We start from the raw sequence: 24,000 nt of genomic DNA on the forward strand, positions 1-24,000 counted from the left end.
TTTAGGAGCAACTTTAATGCTTTATTTTAAACAGGTTTTATAATAATAAAAAATAAAACACATTTTGAACAGAAAATTTGAAATGTTTCACCCTGAATGTTTTACCCTTATTCACTTGTTTTTATCTACATGGGCTTTCAGAGAAGCTGAGGTTTCTGGGAGTAAGCAGCTCTCCAGAATAACCACTGAGTACAGACATGACGTCTGAAAAGAAAACATCCCATAAAAATCCCTGTGTAATTTTTTAAAAACATATTTTAGGCAGGAAATGTGAGCTTTAAGTCAAACTAGGCTATTTTAAAAGTCAGTGGATGCAACCAGCCACAGCGAACGGCTCTGTGTGCAGTGCTGCATCCACTGCAGTGCTCGGGAGTGGCAGGAAAATCTCCCCCGTGAATATTTCCTTCGGGCCACGAAAGAGAAGAGCGGGTGGCTGTGTTGGCAGGTCACGCCATCCCCCAGCAGCTATGGTTCATATCGCTGTGTGGCACCCAGCCAGCCAACACTTACACCTAGCAAAGGAGGGACCCGCTACCTATTCCCCAGGGCAATCCCTGCACCTCGTCCTGCCGGGCGAGTCGGTGGTAATTCCCAAATTCAGCCGGCTCGGGTGCGTGGTTTCTGCCTCCCGTGGAAGTGAGGGTGGGAGGAGGCTTGAGTGCCTGATCAATATTCTTAGTCATAGCTGGGTTATTGAATTATCTGGGGATGGGCTTGTTTTAAACCGGATTTTTCAACTCAGGCTATTAAAAAGCTTTTCCTATAAATATCCCTGCTGTATATCAAGACCCAGGGGAGGGTCCCTGCACTCTCATAATCTAATTTGTGGGAGTGGGAGTTCAGCAAAGAAATGCATCTGAGCAGGAAGCTTTTCAGCCTGAAAGCCACCTTGACCCCCCCTACACTCCGAAGTCTCCATTTAGCCCCAGCCTGCTGAGGAGGTGCCTCCTTTTCCAGCCTCCTCCGGGCCAGACGCCTCTGGTGAGCCATGAGAGCTCCATCTCCCCTCGGGAATGTGGCCCCCAGTACGGGGTTGCCTGGAAGGCTGTCAAGAGCCACTTTGGCTAATTGCAATCCTGGCTTAAAGGCATCAAGGGTGCAAAGCAACAGCAGCCTAATGCAGGACCGAAGGTTAATGCACAATTACACGAAAGCATTTAATCTGACAGAAAACGAAAGGCGCATTTATTTATTTATTTGCTTGGTTTTGTCCCTTTAAAAGGAAAAATCTGCTCCACGACCAAGGAACAGCGCATTAAAAAGGAAACACCCCCTTCTCCTGAGCTCCTGTGTTCCCTGGCAGATGCCTCTGCTGTTTCTGCAGTGTCCTTGGTGGCATTACGGCCGTGTCTCCCATCGCAGGGCACGCTGACGCAGCCCCGAGCAGACATTGCCTCACCGGGCTCTGCCCCGAGCTCAGGGGATCCCTGCGGAGCCCAGGGCTCCCGTCAGGCTCTGTCTCTGGATAGCATATAAAAAAAAAAGCAAATGGCAATCAGCTACCAGGCTGCAGCACAGAGGAGACTGAACTATTTTGATTAATGAGAGCTGATGCACATCCAAGCCCCACTTTCTCACCAAGTGATGCACAGTAAAGAAAACTCCCTGCCAATGACATGTCGGGGCAGGAGGGGGAATGAGAATAATACATCAACTCAGCAGCAATGCTCAGAAAGGGCAGCATGCGTAAAGAGCAGGCGAGACCTTTAATAACAGAAATGTTTTCCTGCGCGGGAGGCTTTTGCTTTCGTGACAGCCCACGCCAGGAAGGCGGCAGGGAGCCGAGGGAAGTTTGTTCCTGGGTGAGGTCTGATGGATGATGAACGATGCTGGCTGCAGCCAGCGGCTCTTTCGGGGACCTGCCACCAGGCTGGGCAGTGACGTCTGAGCTGCAGCTTCTAAGTAGCAGCTTGGCTGCTGCTCTTAACAAGTTTACAGGCGTAGAGCCTGATCTAAAACTTAAGACTCACCAAGACTGGCAACTCACAGAAATTGGTCCATGTGGGCTTGATTTTCCCCTGACATAAAACTGGGAATTCCTTGAAACTGTAATAGATTTGCAAACCAAAGCTGATTTGCACCAGCTAAGCATCTGCTCCCTCCAGCAGGTCTGCCTTCAGAGGAACCGGGCATGTATGCTTTCAGGGAATCTGACCCTAAATACATAGGGGTCTCTGAGGTGGCAGTCATTCCCTGGTATCAGGGCACTGGTCTGCCTCCTGCATTCATCTTAGAATCTTACCTGCTGTGCCCATCTGCTCTGGATATCAAGATCAATATTGTCAGTGAATAGCATTGAGATTCGCACACAAAAACATGCAGTCAATCAAAAAGTTTGTAGAATTGGTTTTTCTCCACCCCTTGTCTGTTAAGTGCCCAGAGGGTGTTAGTGATGGCTAAAAGCACTGACCTCTCACTTCTGCACAGCTGTTGTTATAATGTGAGTAGCCTTATTCATCTCCCAAAGGGCCAGAGAGTGTATCGCATCAAGGCGCTGCCTCAGCAGCGCTGGGCAGGGGAGATCCAAGAGTCAGAGGTGGGAAGAACGGCTTTCTCAGACCCTCTGGTTATCAATTATTGAGTAAAAGATGAGGACCCAGCAGTACAGCCAGGGCAAATCTTGTCTGGTGAAAAAAGCCGTGAAGTTTGAAGAAAGAAAAACTCCACATGGTGCTCAGCAAATGGTGGAAAAGGAGATGCAGATGGTCCAACGCAAGCCAGGCTGCAAAAGGGAGACAGAAACACTCTGTTGCCTTGACTTCAATCTTGTGCCTGTTTCATCCTCTCCCCTAAATTACCGGTCATTGATTTGTGCCCCTGTGCACTTACAGGCAGACAAAGTTTACCTGAGCTGGTGCCAGCCCTGGAGCCTTCTTGCAGCCGGGTTTTTCGTTGTGGTCAGCACGCTGCGGATGACTAAGACTTTTCTGATTAACGGGAGGAGGTAGAGTCTGCTCAAGAAAGCAATAAAACACTGAGCCAGGAAAGCAAGTTTTGGCCTGACACATGCTGTAATATTTCAAGCAGTGATAATCTACAGGAATGAGATATACTGTAAACCTGCGACGGGCTATGTAGGGAACTCATTATAAAAGCAAGTAGGATTTAGCGCCTTCCAGGGCATCTGGGGTCCAAAACTGTCTAGTGCATTTCTCGTTCTGGTAACTCTCTGAGGAGACAATTACTGTTACCCGCATTTTACAGGCAGAGAATTTAGGTTTATCCCAAAGAACACGTTGAGCAGAACAGAGAAAGAAACCTCAGTCTCCTTAACCAGAGCTTGGTGTCCTAAAGACTGAACCATCCATCTTTCGACAGGTGCCTGCAGAGAAAGCAGAAGGTGAGCAAGCTGTGAGCAAACTTTACATCCTTTACTGCATCTCCTTTGACCCTTCACGTCCAAAACATGAGCAGCGCATCACGAGACTGGTGGGAAGACGCCTTCCCAGACACGAGGTCTGATACATCAGCTGCATCCCCTGGTGAGCAGGGCCACCGAAGCCCGCAGGGTGAGCAGGGACTGGCACCGAGGCCGAGGGTCTGCAGGATGGGGTACAACATTCCCGATTCCCCATTTTGTGACTGATGTACCAGAGCTAAACCAGAGCTGCCTGCAGGCAAAACACAAGCACTTAGTGGCTCAAAGTCCACGGGGTCCCGATCCTCATTTACAGTAATGTCATCTTACACCTGCCATTGCATCTGACTACTTTAAAGATCTTGCCAGAAATAAGAAAAACCCAATAGATACCGTTCGTACGTACATATCTCATCCTGTCTTTTCCCCATATCTGAAATGAGTATTACCCAGCTAAAAGCCAGAGGTTGAATTCCCCTTGAAGATCTTGGCAGCTACCCTGCTTGCCATTAGTGAAACATCGCTTTTACCAATAGATTTCTCATCAAGACCCTCCCTGCAATGCCTTATCGATCGCTGAGCAGGCGGAGGGGCCGGGGAGCACCTGCGCTCCTCGTCTCGGTCCCCGCGGCCACGGAGCCTTTATTAGGATGTATGGGAGAGGCTGTTGATGAGTGATGTCCGGGAGCCAGGCAGGCCCTTGGCTGTTTGCACTGGGCGTCAATAAAGCTGTTTTAGCAGCACAGCTGCCATCTCCCCGGACGGTGACTGCCAAGCGGCGAGGCTGTTTCTGGCGGGGGGAAAAGGGAGAGATCATCTGGGCTTTTTTCCTCTGAGGTGCTGTCAGTGGGTCATTTTCTATCAGGCACAAGGCTCGGGGCACACGGGGCGGTATTTCCCAACGGGCAGTCACTGAAACAAAGGAGGGTCCTGCAGTTTCAGATGAAAGAAGGAACTGAGCCAGTTTGCTTTAAAAAAAAAAAAAAAAAAGCAAAACCGACACACTTCTGTGGATAGTCTTTCTGGAGTTGCAAAAGATAACAGCAGAGCCATTACACGCGCACCGAGACGTGCAAGCCACCAACATCTGCCAACAGGAACAGACTGCCCGCTATCTACCGCAGACTGACTGTGATTTCATTTGTCTTTATTTTTAGGCTCTCGATTTGAAGCAACTCCGAGAGAGATGACCGCTGGAAGGAGAGCACTTGGGGTTTTCTAAAATGCAGACCTCTTAATAGCCACAAAAGGCACCCACCCCATCTTAGCAGCCACCTTAGCCCTGGACCAGACCCAGATAAAAAACACGATGCTGGACATCTCCTTTAACCTCCCAGCTCCTCTCTGAGCCCCCGGGGCACCCAGCACTGCTCCATGTCTGGAAAAAAAAACCAAAAATGAATCAACGAGGAAGAACAGGGTGACTCTGTCATCTATATATAGCCCATAAGTGGTGCCAAGCCAAATGTAGGTTACTATAACATGTGAATCATCCTGCTTTCAAGAGCAAGGTTGAAAATAAGGGATGTGAGAAGGGGGTGGGGGTAGAAGTGGTTATAAAATCCTGCCTTGATTGACTACAAGTTGTGGTTTGCCAACAGCCTCTAGACAGGAGTATGTAGCATGCAATGCGCCTCTTCCCACTATGTTGGAGAGAATCTGCCTGTAATTCCCAAGCAATGTGCCAGCAAAGTACTGTAAATATGCCAGCACTGACAAAAGAAATCCAAACAGCTTATCTGGTTGAAGATCTGTGGCTGATTCCCCGTGAAACAGATGGAAGTGTTTCCTAATGGGCAGGGCACGAGACTTGTAAAGCTCATTTCTTTCCTAATTCTCATTCTTCTCTTAGCTCCAATCTCTGTGCCTGTGGAAGGGGTTTAAAGATAGTGACCCCCCCCTTTTAAAACCTCTTTGAGACTGAGTAATGAAAAATGCAATAGAAGGAGGTAAGTGCCACGAGTAGTTAGTGTCAGTGCGTACCAGCAATGCTAAGAAACAGATCCAGAAATTACAAATAACTTGGTATTTTAGCTTAAATGCACCCCACTGCAAAGGGGCAGCATCCGCTGGGGTCCTCGTGCAGGTCTCAATGCCACGATGTGATGCATTAGGGAGTCCATTCTCTTATGGATGTTTTATGACCCATGTGCAAATGAGGTGATGCAGTGGTTTGCTGTGACTGTTACCGGGAGTTTGGGGCTAGCAGTCCCTGCTCGTGGTGCTTTTTTAATTGGCATAGTCAGTAATACATAAATGTGTGTGCTTTCTCCCTGCTCCTCTAAGTGTGACATTTTTCACACTTAGCAATAGCAGAAAGGTCCCCTGAGCTTTGAGCACCGCTATAAAGGTAGGAGAGAAAGACAGCATACAGGGTTAGCAAAAATAGTGGTGATAAACAGAGAGGAGAATTTCTTATAGGGAGGCAGGAAGGAAGGGAAGAAATTTTAGTGCTAATGCGCCAGAGCAATACAGCATAGAAGCAGAAGAAAAGAAAAAGGTCGCTGCATGAGCAAGTAATATCCCCTGCCAGGAACATCACTGACCTTTCGGAGAGGTAACACAGAAAGGTCTGTGCCTTTCCTGCAAGAAAACACCCACTGGAAAGAAACCGAGAGGCAGAAACTAGGACACAAGTTTCCCCTTCGGTAACACGTTGTACGCGGAGGAGAAAGGGTAGAGCAGAACCTCGCTAACACGCGGGGGCCACCCAGCTCCCGGTGCCATGCGGTCCCCATCGCATCCCTCCCACTCACCGCGCTGCTGAGTGCTCTCTCCTGCTTCTGCAGTGCAGAGATCTCCGTCTCCCATGGTCGTTTCATTGCCTGGGGTTGGTACACGGCCACGTCACTCGCTCAGGGTACGTTGGAGTGTGCCCCACAAAGCGTCGCTGATGTAAAGCTCTTCCCCTGGATTTTGGGATGGTTTGTCGCCGGAGTCTCCCTAACACAGAACTGAAGGGACGTGCCAGGAGGAAGGACAGGCTGTATCTGGGAGAAAAGAAAAAGAAAGAAAGAGGGAACACATTTGGGTTAAAACCCTCCTCTGGAAGTAAGGGTTAGCTCATACTTTTATATCATGGCCCAGTTTCAGGAGCGCTGTTGAAGCAAGCTACTCTTAGAGGCAGTGAAAGAGATTTTTGCTCCTTGGGGGACTTCAGAACGTAGGACTGCTGCAAACCTTGTGGCTTTTGGCATTTTCCTTGACAGCTGCCCAACAGCTTTCCATGCTCCAACATTTAGGGATCAACCACCCACTCTAATTTTTAAGGTAATTCTATTCCTGCTTACATCAAGGAAGGTATGCCATTACTGTTGCCAGGTCCAAGGACTTAATGAGCATTTGCTCTGCAAAACTGAAGTCATCTAACGCAGCTGGTGCTACATCTGAACTATCATTAATCCCATCTCATGCTTTGGTCTTTAGGGTCATTGCAGAAGGGGACTGTAAAATGCTAATGGTCAGAAACCTGGCGGGAACCATCAATAGAAAGGCAAAAGGTCTGAGGAGTCTGATTCAGCCACCAGAAAAAAAAGACCTTTATTGTTGTTCGTATTGCCTGCTTTTCCTGGACTACTTTAGCCTTTAATTATTTGTCTCACACATTAATTTTTGCACGTATTAATAGCAGCTCACCAATCCAGCGTGATCTTCCTCTGTGTTTGGAAGACTCTACACCTCGTAGTAAGTGCCTTTTCCCCAGTGGGGTTGTCTGAGGAAGGGAGGAAGAAATGCAATCTTGTGGTCTGCAATGCACTAGCATAGTAATAAAAGCTCTTTGGGGCACATTGTGTGCATGAGAGACCAGCACTCAGTACCTGTTTTTCAATTTCTTTTTTTTTTTTTAAATCTTTTCAGCCCTATTTGTGTAGTCCTCCCATAAATAAGTAGGAACCATTGCTTGCTAGCATACAGTCCCTTGAGCAAAGGTACAAATGTTTAGCATCTGAGTCTGTTTTTTCTAAAATTATATTAAATTAAAGGTCTGAAGAATTCCATACAACAAAAAAAAGCCCGTTCCTCATAATATTCTCATGAAACTCTATGCCCATTTTTCTTTTGAAAAAATCATTAGCCCTACACAGTACACAGCAAAATTTAATGTAATGAAATGTTTGCCATAGAAACGAAATAGTCTGAAATACGGATGGTAAATATTCATGGAAAGTTGCTATCCATGAAATATTTGGTGGAAAATATACAGTGACCATTAATAAATTTATACCCAAGGAATACAAATGAAAGCAAGTAGTAAGTATTTGTGCAGTCTAGCTGCAAGTAGTTCATGACACAGACACACAGCTCTTTCTCTCCAAGTCTTGTTACCGGAGAAGAATTATTCCATATCTATAAATATCTGGCGATACCCAGCCAGCATGGGCGGCAGTACCACAAAGGTGCTACAATACAACCACTCTGAAGAGTTTAACATCACTGCGCATGGGAAAATTATGTTTCCAGTCTAAGGACTGCTATAATGAATCATGACTAGTGCTGCATCAGAGATTTCCAGCCCCAAGAGCATCCCCATCTGCCACCTGAGCCAGAGGGAAGGCTCCTCTCCCTTGATCCTTCAATAGCGTGAATCCTCAGGGGACTGCTCATAGAGAAAGCAGCACAACCAGCACTGCCAGAAGGGCACAAACCGATGAGTACTTACAATCACACAAGCCAATTTTACTAGTTCCCTCCTCACAGCTGTTATTACTACCTCCTCCCTGACATTGCATACCCTCTACAGGGCACCTCTTCATTTTTATTTTTATTATTCCAGCTCTGATCATCTTTGTTGCTGGATTTCAATGCACAAAAAAAAATAAAAATACTCAGCCATATCAGCCTAATGACACTGCCAGGTAGATGGAGCATCCCTCCTTTGTCAGGATGTGAAAAAAATTAGGCCACACATTTCCCAGTCCCCACAAGCTTCTAAAGAACAAGGTTTTTCTGTAGATAAGATGCATAAAATAACTGCATAGTAGCTCCCATGTCTAGTCCTCAGAGTTTAAAACTTAATGTCTTTAAAAAAAAAAATCTATTTTTGTATCTGTCTTTCAGAACATGTTCTCTGCATTACATATAAATGCTATCCATTAACATTAATTATGCTTCAAGCCCATTATCACTTAGACATCCATTATCATCCAGAACATCCTCCACACCGCTCTTCTGCCTGTCTTCTGATTCACACATGTCTTTAAGATGTGCAGCAGCACCACTCAGCTGTTCAGTTCAGGAGTTTTTCACAGTTTCTTGAAGATAAAATATATAAAATCCCCTCCTGTAATTAGGAACTTAAGAATATCCTCCCCCAAGCACGCCTCTGCACGTAGCTGCCTTTCTTCTGAAATCAGCGTTTCCCTGTAACTTCCATGTTCACAAGCTGCACATCAAGGATTTCCCAGTTCCTCTCTAGTTTTCTGAAGGTGGAACATAAAAAAAGCCTCGAAAGCAGTCTAGTGGAGCGCACACTGATGAAACGAATGCTTGGACATGTTTAATTCATCAAGCAGTAGCTGAAATTTTGGGGAGGAGAAGCTCCAGCACAGACTGTCTTGCTGTCTCCCGTGAGTCTGGCTCCAGAGCATTTCAGGCTCAAACCTGCAGAGACAAGAACGGAGGAAGGAGTGGAGTGACCCATATATCCATCCATAGCGACAGCAACACTCAAAGCTATAGAAAGGAATCAAGCGGGTTTCTTGCTGTTGGGGGTGTCCCTTGACCTGAACCTTGGTAAAAAGTCCTTTTTTTTTAATACTCCCCTTCTACAGATAAAACTTAGTTGTTTTTGACGTTAAACATAAATTGCCTTAAAAAGGCCTGAGTCAAAGAGGTGTCTTCAGGTAGGGGGAGTAGGGAACCCAAACCTTCCCAGAAAGCGAGCTCCTCTGACGTGTCGTATGCGGGGAAATAAAAATCATATATCTCAGCTAAAACTGTTCGGCAAAGCCTCAGGTCAAGGTCCCGCCAGCTCCTGGAGGATGCCATCCTCCCGCCAGAACGCGTTTCTACTTCATGAACTTCTCTGGTTCTTGGTTTTAAGCAGAACAATCCTTTGCCAGCACATTTCAATCCTGCTTTTCAACCAGCCGTGTTAAGCACCCAATTTGCTCCAAAATCACCCAGCCTGAACAAAAGGCAATAAACCCCTCCAGAGCGCTCTGTTGAGGTAGCACAATTACCTGTAGTGAATGGAAATGACTCTGCGAGAGAAAATTGCTCTGAAAAGGGAACTATGTTGGGGGAGTCTAATAAAGGTGTAGAAAATAGAAATGAGCCGCCGGCTTCTGAAGAAGGGGAGGGAACAAGCAAAGCCCGAGGACAAGCAGGGTGAACAACAGGATCCCTACCCAGCGTTCAAGGCACTTATCCTCTGAGATTTCCATCAGGTGCACGAGCTTTTGGATGTGCAGCTAAGGGAAATGTCTCATCTGTGAAATGCATCTCTAATCACACTTGCTTGTAAGGGGGCTTTACTAGCAACTGTACCATTTAAATGTCCTGAAGTACAGATAAAAAGATTAACACAGCATTCAGGGAGAGAGAGGTGCTGCTCTGCAGTGTCGTAAAAGGAAGGAGAAAGCAAGGCAATTCTTTTAAACGCTTCCCAAAACCATGGTATACTGCTAAGTCACCACTCTTTTGCTTAAGGGACTGGCAGTCTCTCGCACACCACAGGAGTGCAGTGGTTTGCCGTGTAAAACAGAGAGGCTCCAGATGCGGGATGCGATGATAAAGCTGGCACTGGCTCCCGTGGAATGAGGGCTCACCCAGCACGGGGGGCTGTTACCAGCCCCACTTCTTCTGTCACTGCTGGTCTCGCTCACATTATTTATTTAGAAAGAAAAATTTAAAAAGCATGTAGGTTTTTTCCTTGACTTCTGAAACCTATTGATTGCTGCTCTGTACAAGAAATTGGGCTCCATTTATACTTACAGAATATCCCTCTGCTACTGCAGAGCAGCATTTGAAGGTCATATTGAGCCTGTACACCCAGAGTTATCACACATAGCTGCTCCAAACGAACCTGCCTCCATCCCTTTTCATATTGCTTTCCAGCCACCTCCATCCTAAGTAAAAGACATTTTTCACCAGTACGCAAGGATGTTCAAAACTGCAAATGAAGATAAGATCTGGCATGCGGAACGTTTCCTTTCTATGTTTAGAGGAGGTAATGCAGTTCCTGTGGTTGAAAAATAACAATCTGAAAAGAATCCAACCCTTTCTGCAGAAGGAAAGAAAACAAAGTGGTTCTTGGCATTCAGATTTTCAAGCTAAGGGTGGCTATTCTCAGCCTTGCTCTACAACGTCTGTGTCAATAACCAGGGGATCTCTCAGCACGATTCCCCGTCGAAGGCTCGCCGGGCAGCACTGCCGGCCCCGGGGCTCTGCCGGAGCTGCTCGTGGAGAGGACCACGGCCGCATCAGGGACAGGGGCAACCTTTGAGGTGGTGCCGGCCATCACCTTTTTCTCTTTTGGTAGTGGCAAAAGGTATGGGATTAAGGAAAGAGCCAAGAGGATGGGGGTTCCTCCAGACAATAAATAAATATTACTGATCTATTTCTATCAACAGGATTCGGTGCAAAAAAGAAGTCACACAAGCGTGTTGGTCACAAACTTGGAACTGAAGGCAGCAGACACACACTCTGGGTGTGAAACCAATTGGCCTGACCAACGCAAAATGCTAATAAGGCTTCTTTTGGAAAAGGCAAAACGCTTTGGCATTAATCCCAGAGTCATTTCTCCTTGTGACCAGCCTGTATCAGGACAAAGCACCAGAGAAGCCAGACAACTGATGAGAATCATTAGCTTTTCATTACAGCCTTTCATCTTGACAGAAAATTTCATATTGCACCTTTTGATTTAATGACCTGTTCAAACAATTAGCTGAGACAATTAAAACCGGGGACTAGAAGGGATGTTTTTGGCTTATGATGGAAATACGCTAAAACCTCAATCCAACAAATTTGTTCATCCCCCTTTTACAAAAGTTACCAAAACCACTAAACTCACGGTGAGAACTTTGTTTTAATATTGTTATAATTACAGTTAGCAAAGAGGTGGAGAACATTAAGGTCTAATAAATGCACCACACAACAGTAAACAAATTACTTTGTTGGATGCTGCGCAGTGGAGTTATTAACTCAGCAGCCTCAGGGGCAGTGATGCACTGCTGGGAATGCAGAATAACAGAGCAGCAATTTCTTGGAGCCAGTTGAAGCTACACTGAACCTGTATTTTAAGTATAGATTTTCTATACCATATTTTTTTGTGTAAAGTAACGATATGTCTGTTCATCCCTACTTCTGATGGGAGCAGCGGGGATGATGTAATAATGTTACCAAAATGTTCAGGAGAAGAAAAAGCTCTTTGTTAAATACGGACTTTATTTTACACAGCCAATGGATCCTCAGCAATCATTTTTGTTGTAAGCTGAGAAGCATTGGGAACACCAGTTTATGTTCATAACTGCATTCATCTGGTTCTACGAGCAAGTTATGCAAAAGGCAGCACCTCTGATGAGTAATCCAGTCAGTGTAAGGGAGAAATATTGGAGAGATGATAGAGAAGTGACATTTCTTCCAAAGGAAAATTGCTAGGGTTGTGAATGTGTCTAATAAATCCAATAATATTTTAAATATTTCCTTTTTTTTATATATTGCATATAGCAGTCTTAGCTGAATGGCATAGAAACAGACTCCTTTCTAGCAGACATCGCAGTCAGACCTCGTGGTTGCTTGTCTCTGAGACAACTCCGTTCCCAGAGAAAGGTCAGATAGGCGAGCGGAGGAGAACCAGAAGGCCATTCCCCCTGTGCCATCACTCCGGGCAGGGATGTCTTGACAAACTCAGCAGGAGCCCTGCATACGAAATGACGGCAGGTTACAGCCCATAAAATTCTGTTTTAATAACACCACGCTAAGTTATCCTTGGTTTATTGAAAGGCATTTAATCGCCAGAATGGACACCAGCACGGCGGTCAGTTCTGCAGACCCTACTCAGAGTGAGTAAAATTGACTTTGTTGTAGGGGATCAAGATGAGACCGAGCTACAACTTAAAGCAGAGCATTTCATACATGAGTTGTTCTCATTACCGAGAGATGATAAAAAACACCTCCCTTCTATCTTGTAATTCTCATCAGTGGATCTCAAATGCATTGCAACGAAGATGGTTTCATTAGTTTCATTATCTCCATATTCATTAGGCAGGAACAGAAGCACAGCAAGATGAAATGCTGTAGCCATGGTTCCCCAGTGAACAAGTGGCCGAGGTGGAAAGAGGGGCCATATTCTGAGATCAGGCAAACCATGCTACCTCATTACTGGATTACAGATTTTATTAACAAGAACTACACTTATTGAAATAAGAGCTGCTCATAGAAAAACTTCAAAGTCCCACCGGAGAAAAAGCAGGCTCAGTCACCCTCTACCATGCACATAAAAAATATGCCATGGATTGCATTTATGTTATACAAACACTCATACCACAAATGGAAGGAAGTGCACAATTAGGCCAAATTACAGCCCACGGTGGGGGCTGCAATTAAGCAGCTACAGTGGGCAGGTACCACCTCTCCCCAGCAGACAAAATATATGGAAGATGAGGCTAATCTGTGCACGCACAACCAGACAGGGTTTTCTTCCAGCTTCAGCAGCAGCTGATGGGGAAGGGTGGCTCTGGGTGCTGGTGCAGTGCTGCAGGCCATAAAACCAGCCAAAATTTGCTATACCTGATGGGGCAGACCTTGCCCCGGGCTGGTGCCTCCAGTGGTGCCACCACTGTTTATCTGGGGTCTCCCCATGTCCCACACCCACCCCACGGCACAATCGTGCTCAGAGTTAATGAGCCAGACCCCCCCCGAACGCAGCGAACAGGCACTCGGTCTTCTCGGTGCCAAATGAGCAATGAGTAGGAGTGTAGAGCACGTGGCGGCATTAGGGAGAGTGATCTGATGGGGAGAAAAGGGCTATAGTGGAAAAAATCGGGAGGCAAGCTGGAGAAGGTAAACCACGTGGTGTGTCCAGGGTAAGGTCCTCATCCAAGCCTGGCTTAGAAAGGAAGGTTACTTTGCTTTCCTTCTCATTAAGGGGCTAACGAGGGCATGCCTTTTCTGCCTGCACCATTGACTCGCCAGGCTCCCACGCTCCTGGAAGAAGCCGCCTGGGCAGGAGGCTGCTCTCATTTGCACCGGTGCCACTGACGTTAGCAGCCAACTCCTGGGATTTTGTTCTCTCTCCACTGCGGTTCTGCAGCGCGTCACTCCTGGCAAGGGCATAAATTTACTCCTGACTTTCCCTGGGATGAGCAGAAAGAGTCTATTCTGATCCCCAGTGCCAAAGGCAGGTCCATTGGTGACTGCTCTTTTGCACAGTGTGATGCATCACACCCTTTCCTGAAGAGTATGTTATCGCTTGCTCTGAGATATTATATCAATGCCTCTAAGAAAATAGTGTGTAAAAATTGTATTCACCAAATGACACTGATAGCAGAATAGATAATTTCATTTAGAAAGAGCTTTTGAACAGGGGGGAAAGCTAGTTAAGGAGACTGATTGATGGCAGCTCAGGGTCTGTCATATGAGAGGTGAGTTTCGCTGATGGAAAGGATCACTAAAATGCCAGCGAAATCTTGCTAGCTGCCCGAGTCTGACCTTAGGGAAACGCCCGTTGAATTCCATTTGAAGGAAAAGCTGTGTAAGGCTGCCCAGTCTGCGCCCGCTGTCTGGCTGACTTGGGCAATCAATATCGTGCTGAGGACAAACCAGGGGAGCTGGTGATCCAGGGAGACCCGTGGACGAGGAAAGCTGAGAAAAGTTATCATGGTCAGGCTGGATAGAGTCTTCTATAAATTGGGACCACAGCATGATCTCTGTTTTGTTTTACGAATTTATAACAGTTGGACACAGCTAAAATAGCAAGACATGAGGGGGACTAAGAGGGAACAGCAGCATCTACAGAATGGGTGTTGTTTCTGCCATTGATAGGAGAGGACATTACATTGAAATAGGAAAAAAAAAAATCAGTAGAAAAAACAATGTGAGTCACAGCAACAAGTTTGTTACAATCCTGACTATTGGCATAATAATGGAGAGGTCACTGCAAGGCAGAGACATAGGGGAAATGGATGCATTGATGTAGAGGGAGCAGACTATGGCATCTCAGAAGAAATGAGATTATTAGATAAAGCTTTCTCTCATTCTCCACAAACATTAAATAATTCCCATTGGCTATTTAAGAAAATCGGGTTAAGAGAGTTCTGTTTGCTTTATTTTTTCATTCTAAAACCTACACACTACATCTGACAAAATTTCAGACACAACCTGCACTGCCAAGGCAAGGAGCATTTCAAATGATGATGCAGAATATTCTGACCTTGAAATTTACAGGTGATAACTTTTAAATTATTTTCTCAAAGTGTTTTCTAAATGCGTTTAATTGACATGGAGCCAGTTAATGAGAGACAATGTTAATCTGAAGCATGGAAATTAAAAAGAAAGCAATGCAGCAAATTCCACCAAGTTTGCATGTCATGGTCTTGTGGCATCACTGTGACCACAGCATTACTGAAGGTCACTTGAATTTCTGTATATTGATATCTTTTCTACCCCTGTAGGTCCTTCTCACACTCACCTTTAATGGGGGTAAGAAAGAAAGAAGTCCGAGCGGTGAACATGCTGACAGAGGATCAGCTAGACAAATACTTACAAAGCAGAAATGCTGGAGTCTGAAAGCAATGAAAAGCCTACAGGACTCCAATGAATATAACCATTTCAAGGAATATAGAATTACATTTTATGCTGGCAAATTTAGAAAAACACATTTCTGATGACCTTTCCTTCCATTCCAAAGGGAAAACCAGCTCCTGTCGTATCGCAAACTTAGAGTCACTGATATAATCAAATGTACAGCTGTCCAGAACAGTCATTGATTTAAAAAGAAAAACACTAAAACTTGCCATTGCTTTTTCCATTTTTAAATCACATAATGGAATCATTTCAGAGCTGCCACAGGCAGCTCCTATAAACATCTCTCTTCTACTTCATCCCTTCAGGATGGATGGCCTTCCTAGCCTGCCCTGTGTGCTTGTTCTGTACAGTCCAGCTTTTACTTGGTACAAACTGACACCATTGCTTTTAAACTTGTTTAAAAACTTCTGAATTTTACTCCAGCTGAGGACCTTGAGACAAAAAGGAAGACTTATAGCTCCTGCTTAATCAAGACTTCAAAGAAGCTGTAGATATTTTTTACAATAAAATGAGTTTGCAAAATGTATTACTAAAATTATTGATTTTCCTACTGTGAGTGTCTGCATGATTCAATTTGATTTGTATTTATTGCTTCCCTCCTAATCGGCTTATAGTTATTTCTACTAAGAATATTCTTTAGATGTTATATGACTGGAGAAATTGAACTGACATTCCAGCCAAAAAGCAGCTCAGATTTCTGTATGTAGCTTTAAAAACATAAGGAACGTCTTACAAAGCAAGCCCATCCCCATAATTCCTCATCCAGTTCAAGCAGAGATCATGAGCTTGATACACAGAGTTCACATTTCTATCCCAATAACCATAGGGCAATCCTCTCGGACCGTGGGCGGTTTCAAGAGATGATGCAGTAAAACACGGACTCTGTTATTGCATTTTGTGACCACATATAAGAAAGTTGGTCCACTTGCTACAAAGAGCCATCTGTATTTAACTAAAGCCCTTGTACAATTTTAACATTTGCAGTTTATCGTGTGGTTCTCATCCAGCAATATTTGATATGCTGTTGGAGGAACATCTGAATCTCACATTTGTTTAGTCCAGAAAGCTGAAGCAGGTCATAGCAAGGAGTCCTGCGAGATGAAATGCCACCATGCTATCACAAGTCAAAGAAAAGCAGAATGACTGGGTTGCCCAGGCTCCTTTGAGCTCCTTGGCCAAACTGATAAGATAATTCCTATCATGAAATTCTCAGATTTTTCACCCATAAAGCTGTCGCACAAGGTAAGTCCTCCAAGCAGGACTACTTTAATGGTGCCTTCTTTCTTAATTTTGCTGTACAACATTCTTACCTGAAAAACCTCTTCAGCTCTGTTCAACATTTACTGTAGAGGTCTACATCAGAAAAATAAACTATCTTTATACAGCATCTAAATAATAACTGATCCCTCAGAGATCTTAGTAGCCTTCTGCAAGGTAGACTCTTCCTTTAGCACTAATTAAACAGAAAAATAAGGAGTCATTGCAGTTATGTAGAGCTGTCACTGAGCTACAGCCTTTCATTGGCTTTCTCTAGGCTAATCAATTAAACATCCAGCATGAGAGCAATTAACCTAGATACAAATTAGACTAGCAGGGAGAACATGTTTCCTTGTATCAGGTCTTTTATTTTAGAAATAAGAATCATCCATATTTAAGTGCATTTTTTTGCCTCAGTTAAAAACAAGTCAACAAAAGAAAGAAAAGTCAAATGTCACAGGGAAGAAGCAGGATGCAGCTGTTGCTTTTTGAGTAATAAGTACTAAAGCTGAGTGCAAAAGTAGAGTGACAGTAAACAGAGATAAACACAAATGCATATGGAGGAGCCAAGCCCACAAACAAATTAGTAACAGCTGCCATATATCATCTAGTAACTGCCTGCAGAGTTAGGTCTATGCATTGTAAGCATAAATCCTCATAGATTATAGGGTTTATTCCCAACTAGAGCAAATGTAGGCATCTCTCTGAAATTAGTGGAGCAACACTGCTTTATATTTGCTTTCAATTTGCCCAAGAGCTCCCCACCTCCGAGCCTAGATGCTATACAGAGCTCTCAGCCCATTTACACGATCAGCAGTTTTGCTGTGTTAAAATCCACTGAGTTTCAGGTTCTGTGTCAGGCCCAGGATATTCTGAGCAAGCTGGTCCAGAGAGGAGATCTTTCGAAAAACCGATCCTAAATGTAGGTGTGGTTTGCACATCAACGCGGCGGTTAAAGCAGCAGGCAGAGTTTCTTGGCAAGACCTCCCCATCCGTGTGCTGCCACTGTATTGAAAAATGGGACTTCTATCCCAATAATGCCTCTAACTGCCAGCATGACGTATGTGTTGTGATAACCGATGTCAAAGTTAGCTGTTCCTGTGGCTAACTTTCTCTGACTTCCAGCCTGCAGTAATTTTTTCTCCATTTTTCCTGGGAAGCAGCACTCTAGAAACAGTTTTGCCCTATGGCAGCATTGTCATATGGTATGTACGACTCCAGGAAAAGTGGTCGTAAAAGGAAGCACTGTGGCCACTTTTCACACTTATATTTTTAGAAAGGGAGAGGCAGGAAAAAACCTCTCAAAACGAGGTAGGAAGAGCTATTTTTGATCGCTTTATAGCTAAAGGATTGCTATCCTGACCTGTGCTATTTTCTGGATGGCAACTTTCAGGATAGTTCAGTTTGAAACATCAGACAATACACATAGGAAAAATGACCAGTGAGCCATAAAAGCAAGCAGAGCGTAGAAGCATCAAGGGAACAAAGCCATGTTACTTCCTCTGCTTTTTCATCTAAGCCAATTAAATCTGAGTTTTTCTTTGCCTGGGCTGTAGCTCAGAGCCGAGCCTTTGCAGTGTCTGGTCTATTGTGTGCCTGAATTGGTCAGTTCTACGAAAGGCAGAATTGTGTGATTTAATACCTTGAATACAGACAAATTTTCCAACAGAGACCAGAAAATCTGAAATCAACCATTTCCTAACTATTGATTAGAGAACATCAGCGTATGATCCCATCTCACTCCTCTGCCGTCCTACTAATCCTACAATTCAAAGTTATGACCACCGATGACAGGTTACTGCAGACTGCGTTTCCTCAGCGGCATACAATTCCTGTTTGAGTTACAAGCTTTTAGAAGATGTCACATGAGAAATTCAGCATGTAGTTTGGCATGAGATCAAGAAACTCTGATTTGAATTTTAACCAAACAGGCGAGGCAATTTAAGCTAATGGACCTCAGTTGTGATGTCCAGACCTGATGCTATTCCAACCCCAGGCGCATACCTCTAAATGTACAGTAATACCCTGACTCCCCCATCGTGTACCCCCCCATCAACTCCAGTTCTCTCTGACAAACTGATTTGCAGCAACCCACTGAAACTAGTTTTAAACCATGTAAACCCTGATGATGTATCTCTGTTCTGAACTCTTTTTTCAGTCCAGGGATAAATTTTTCAGTCCAGTCTCATCAAAGGCTGTGCTGGATATTCACTGGGGTTGAATAGGCACCCGAAGCACCGGGACATTCTCCGGACTCATTTATGCTGCACCTGGATCCAGTCCTGCCAGCTGGCATGCAAGTTAATTCTACTGAGGTACTTGGATAAAGCTGGCGGTGATGAAATGCTACCACTGTGGTTAAAAGACAGTAATATTAAACAGAAAGGCATGAAGCGTCATTATGATCGAAGTCCTTAGAGCGGTCTTATAGCTGCTACGTTTTTTCAATGTTTTCTGATACGCGGGCAGAGGATCTAAATCCAATACTGCACCCAAGCCCATCTACATCACTCTGGCATTATAACAGGGCCATAGCATCAGAGCTGCCTCCAACTGATGTTATAGAAGAAAAGTACCAGAAAGGAAACTGAGGCTCGGTGTCTTCACTGAAGCTCATTCCTTTTCTTCAGTAGGTGTGAGTTTGCTTCTGACTCTATTCCATTAACCTTCACCTCTGAACTCTTTCTACCTAAAAAAAGCTGTTCTAGGCAGTCTTATTTCTGCTGTGTCAGGTTTTGGCTTCTCTGATATGGGAATCTACAAAACAATTCTCTGTTAGGAACCAAGTTTTCCAATATCTGTCTAAGGTACATGGCCATCACTTCAGAAGTGTTGTCATTAAGAAGGGTCACAGTTCATTTGTGTGCTGAATCTGCTTTTCACATAGCAAGTTCATCATACATCTATAGTTAATTGGCCAAAGAGCAGCTTAAAGGAGCGGTGGAATGGAGTTCAACATCCAGTTCAAGTAGCATGGACAGGGGTTTTGCTGGCCAAGGATTCAATACGTTGCTTGAATATATCTGTGGAAAATCGGAGATGTGAATAGCTGTCATGGAGAAGGAGGCACAAATTCTCCCTTTCCCTCTCACCCACGTGCATGCCATTATCCCATATAACGCCAGAGAAAGCCGCAGTAATCTATAGCGGGATCTGATACTTTTCTCGAATATCTTTCATTTATTAATCATAAGACTCTAGGCTAAGTCCTTCACTGGAGTAATTCAGCATTCTGCTCCTTTGTGAATTCACACAAGCTAAAGAACTGGCCCTTTGAAACAAGGCAGGAGGTGGCCATGAAAGAGAACATTGCATTACAGACGTTATAAAATCAGTGTGCAATGCAGTGTTTTAAAAATGCAAGGACAACACCACCGAAAAATGTAGGTGGTAAGGTAAACGTTTGGGTTTTTGGAGTTAGTAAATGACTGAAGTACACTTGTAGCTGTGAAATCGTTCTTGGTATGGACAGCGAAGGAAACTTAGGTCTGTACGTTTAACTGCACTTGCAGCAAATAAATCCAAGAAAGCGAAAGCAGCGATGAGCTCAGTGATGCTCTGTAGGAATTTGCAAGAAATTTTCATTCACTGGTGAATTGCATGCAAATGCTGCTTTAGGACCATGTTTTCAGAAATATATTATCTTCCAATGCAACACAAAGCAATTCTGCATGAAGAAAATAATGCGAGTGTCTGGAAATGTTTGATTTAAGGTCCTGAAATACGACCACTGGCTGAATGGGAATGATGAAAAGTGGGACATGTTAGGAAAATGTTGCTGTGTTACAATTCTGTCTTGAGAAAGTCCAGTTTAGAACACTAAGAAAATTAACATTAATTTTTTTCAAAGCACCAGCATTGCCCAGTAGGACCTCTGTATTTTATGCCGTGGCATGCTATCAAAAAGCCTGGCGTAGCTGCATTAGTCGGGCTGCTCAGCCTCGCCACCGCTCCCAGCAAGTCTGAAACCACGGCTCTGTCCCCTCCCCTCCGCTGCGTCCCCTTTCCTTCATCGTACCAGAGTGTCCCCAAACGATGCTGAAGATAATTTGTGAATGATCATGATAACCTATCATTAACCCCTCCCACAGAATCTGATATTTCACATCTCAAGATCCTGAACAAATTACAAAAAAAGAAAAAAAAAACTAAATGCTTTTAAAAGTTCAGCTTCCCATGAAGCTGGACACCAGCCCTGATCATTCATGCGATGGCCCAATCCTGCAGCGTGCTGTGCACTCCTTCTGTGCGTGCCGATCACTTCTTGGGTTCCTTAGGAATTAAGGTCCTAAAGCCTTTTTCAAGAAGCATCCAGCACCGTACAGGACTAGGCCCTTAGTGCATAAATCTAAGTGTTTTCTTCCATAGCTGTCACCGTATAAATATTATTAGGACATATCCTCAGCTGGACTGAAATGTCCGTCCTTGCTCTCTTGACTCTGCTGGAATGAGACCAGCTGACACCAGCTGATTATCTGGGCCATTATTTATGATAAGTTTATGGTGACCAAATAAGGTTCTAGGATGTCAAGGTCCTCAGCTGACAAAAATCGGTACAACTTCCTTGGCTCGGAGAGTCACACCAATTTACATTACTCTGTGGTGTGGGACATAAAAAGTGGACCAAATTCTGATTCCCTTACTCTTTTTTCACTCGGACAAAATTCCTTCTGATGTTACTGTTTGCCCTCCTTGCATGGATATCATTAAGACCTATTCAGGTTTAAGTTGCTTAAGCTTAAGTTTAGATCAGGCTTATATTAAAAACAGGCAGCCACTTACCAAGAGAAACCCCCTTCAAGCTGATAAATATTTTTTTATAGTTCCAACCAACTGCATTGTATTATCTGTCCAGTTGTCTTCATTCTACTGTCTCTCTGTAACATGAAAAACCCACTCAAAATCCCCTTTTCTTCTACTCATCCAATTCTATAGTTTTTTAAAAGATATTCAATTTAATTCATTATCATCGGATATAATTTAAACTCTTTTATCTGGAAGCAGTCAGGCTGTTGTGCAACTCGACTTTCTGTATTTTCTTTCTTTTTTTTTTTTTTTAAGGAAGCTGCAGAACTCCGTCTCATCGTCCCATAGTATTTCTTTAATGCAGGTTTGTCAATAGTGTATAATCAAGATTAAAATCAATACTGCTGCTTTTCACTTCTGTGGGAGTGCCTGTTCCTTCCCTTCTTCTGCTTCAAAGCCTGAGACATCGGGTTGCTGTTTGCTCCACAGTAGCAACGCTTGTTAGTTAAACTTTGAGGCAAAAAGTTCTCTATAAGCAGAAATATTAGTCTGCATTTCAAAATCTCCAAACTGGATATTGATAGAAAAAGGGATTAGTTGCTCATCAGAAATAAGGCAACATTTTAGACTGGTTTCCCTGACTCATTCTAACCTTCAGATCACCTTCAGGGTAACGTAGCAGGAGTACTGTCCACCTGCATCTGATTATAGCTCAGAAACGAACATTGCAAGAATGTGTTTTAAATTAAAACAATGTATTTTATTTCCAAAGGATTTCTGTATGTGCTTGTAAATGCCTCTGTGGATGCAAACTTCTCATCTAAATATCCTGATTTTTAAGGTAATCAATATGTATTATGAAAATTATTGTATTCTACAAAAGTTGGCATTGCTTGAATTTCAATATTAAAAGAATAAGTCAAATGCTATCACTGCTTGATTATAAAGCAGCAATTTATTTTGCATACTGGGTAGATAGATTTAAAACAATCCATGCATCAAGGTATTTAATGAAAGGGAGTTCTATCACAAAGTTCAATATGTCCCTCCTTACTTGCTGTTCAACACCGTTCACTTGTTTTCAGAAGATTAAAAGGATAATAAAAACTCCCAAGCACCTCTGTTAACCATATGTTTTCTTTTACAGTAAGTTTTCCATAGGTATAAAACCATGATCTGTTCCCCCCTCCCAGTCTCTACTTAACAGGGAAAAAAGCAGTAATAAATAAACCAGATCATAAGGTATCTTCTTCCCTAAAAGGAAACACAATGCAATGCCATAATAGACAGTAATTTTGTTTTGACTTCCAATTAAATCCAAAGGGATGCTTTTTGTCTTTGGAGAAAACTTTCAGCAAAATTAACAGAACAGATTTAGAATCCGTGATTGCTTCAATTATAATGAAACCTTTTCTCTATGTTCATCATATAAAACTCCAGAGAGGTTAAACAGTAGATCTAACTGCCTATGTTTGCAAATACAATTCAGCAGATACCTCGGGTAATTCTGACTTCTCCACTGACTGCAGTGCTGCAGTCCTATGACAGCATCATATTAATGAGCCAGCAGCAGAGGTACGATGCTCCATGTGGTTTGCAAAGTTTAACCCTGTCCCTCAGACTTCGCTAACTCTCCACAGTGAAGGCACGGCAGCATCAAACCCAGGAGCTGTGCATGTCCCAGGTTAAAGGCAAGCAGGCAATTTCTGAGATGGATTTTGCCTGTTAACGAGATTACCTGCTTAAAAATTCACAGGCTGCTGAACACAGGCAGACCCTTTTCAGCACCTTTCTGAACGAGGAGTTAAAATCTCCCCCCTCAGCGTTCCTCCGCTTTGCAATGGGAGCTGTAGCAGGGCTTTTTCTAGCACCAGCAGGGTTTTTTTTTTCATTTCTCTTTGCAGCTTACTAATCAATTGCCCATGTAGCTGTAATCCATCCAAGAGGAGTTCGAAGTCTGGGTGGTAGCTAGTCACTGTAACGCAACCCATACAAAGTATATTGTACCACGTAAACATAATTCTCAACAAGGTTTCAAAGAAGGAGAATTTATTGCGAAGCGATGCACCAAGCATTAGATTAAAATGGGGGGGGGGTGGGAGGAAAAGAGAGGAAGAAAGAGAGGGAAAGAAGGGTCAAGATCAAGGATTTGGGGTGCCGGGGGGATCTTCCAAACTCTTGTTTACTGCCCGGCTGCTCCAGCCCTGCAAAGGCTGCATCCAGCCTCCTCCTTCAGCCCCCCCTGCCCGCTCCTGTCCCCCACCCCAAAGCCAGCCGAAGCCTTTGCAGGGAGCTCTCCTTGCCGCAAAGCAGCCCCGGGAACCCACCCAGCCTCCCCGCTCTGCCCGCTTTTGACCTTCAAATGTCAGACCCCTCCCGGGGAAGGTTTTTTGGGGGGGGGGGATACCGGGGAAAGGGAGGGGATACCGGGGGTGGGATGCATCTTGGGACCCCTCTGCTCACCCCCGCTCGCCCCCCCGAGGACCCCCCCGGCTGCAGGGCGGCCCGGGGCGCGCCCCGCTCCCCGCGGGAGCTGTCCGTGGTGCTGCAGCCGCCGGCACCGGCCACCGGACCCCGGACCCCGGACCCCGGACCCCGGACCCCGGACCCCGGACCCGGGCCCTACCCTGTGGGCTCCGCCGAGCGCTGCTCCGCCGCCCCCCCCCCCCGCCCCCGGCAGCGGCCCGGTGCCGGCACCGCGCTCCTCTCCGCCATGGCCGCTGCAGGAGGGGGGGGGGGGAGGGAGAAAAGAGAGAAAAAAAAGAGAAAAAGCAAAGAAAGCAAAGAGAGAAAAGAGAGAAAATAAAGAAAAGAGAGAAAAGAAAGAAAATAGAGATAAAGCAAATAAAAGAAAGAAAAAAAGAAAAGAGAGAGGGTGATGGCCGGGGAGG

The 24,000-nt window shown here is 44.6% G+C and overlaps 1 long non-coding RNA gene across 4 annotated transcripts; it reads right to left on the reverse strand.

The window, feature by feature from the left end:
- Window positions 1-24,000, reverse strand: LOC128150473 (uncharacterized). 4 transcript variants are annotated; one of them, XR_008238066.1, is made up of 6 exons: window positions 23,736-24,000; window positions 6,995-8,959; window positions 6,115-6,348; window positions 2,830-4,736; window positions 2,411-2,722; window positions 1-1,461 (listed from the first exon to the last, which is right to left on the reverse strand). It is a non-coding gene; the product is annotated as an uncharacterized LOC128150473 (long non-coding RNA). The 4 variants fall into 4 exon arrangements; XR_008238065.1 differs by adding an exon at window positions 5,905-5,941 and having other exon boundaries at window positions 1-2,722; XR_008238063.1 differs by having other exon boundaries at window positions 1-2,722.

The sequence above is a fragment of the Harpia harpyja genome, chromosome 13, assembly GCF_026419915.1.
Source record: "Harpia harpyja isolate bHarHar1 chromosome 13, bHarHar1 primary haplotype, whole genome shotgun sequence".
NCBI classification, from domain to species: domain Eukaryota; kingdom Metazoa; phylum Chordata; class Aves; order Accipitriformes; family Accipitridae; genus Harpia; species Harpia harpyja.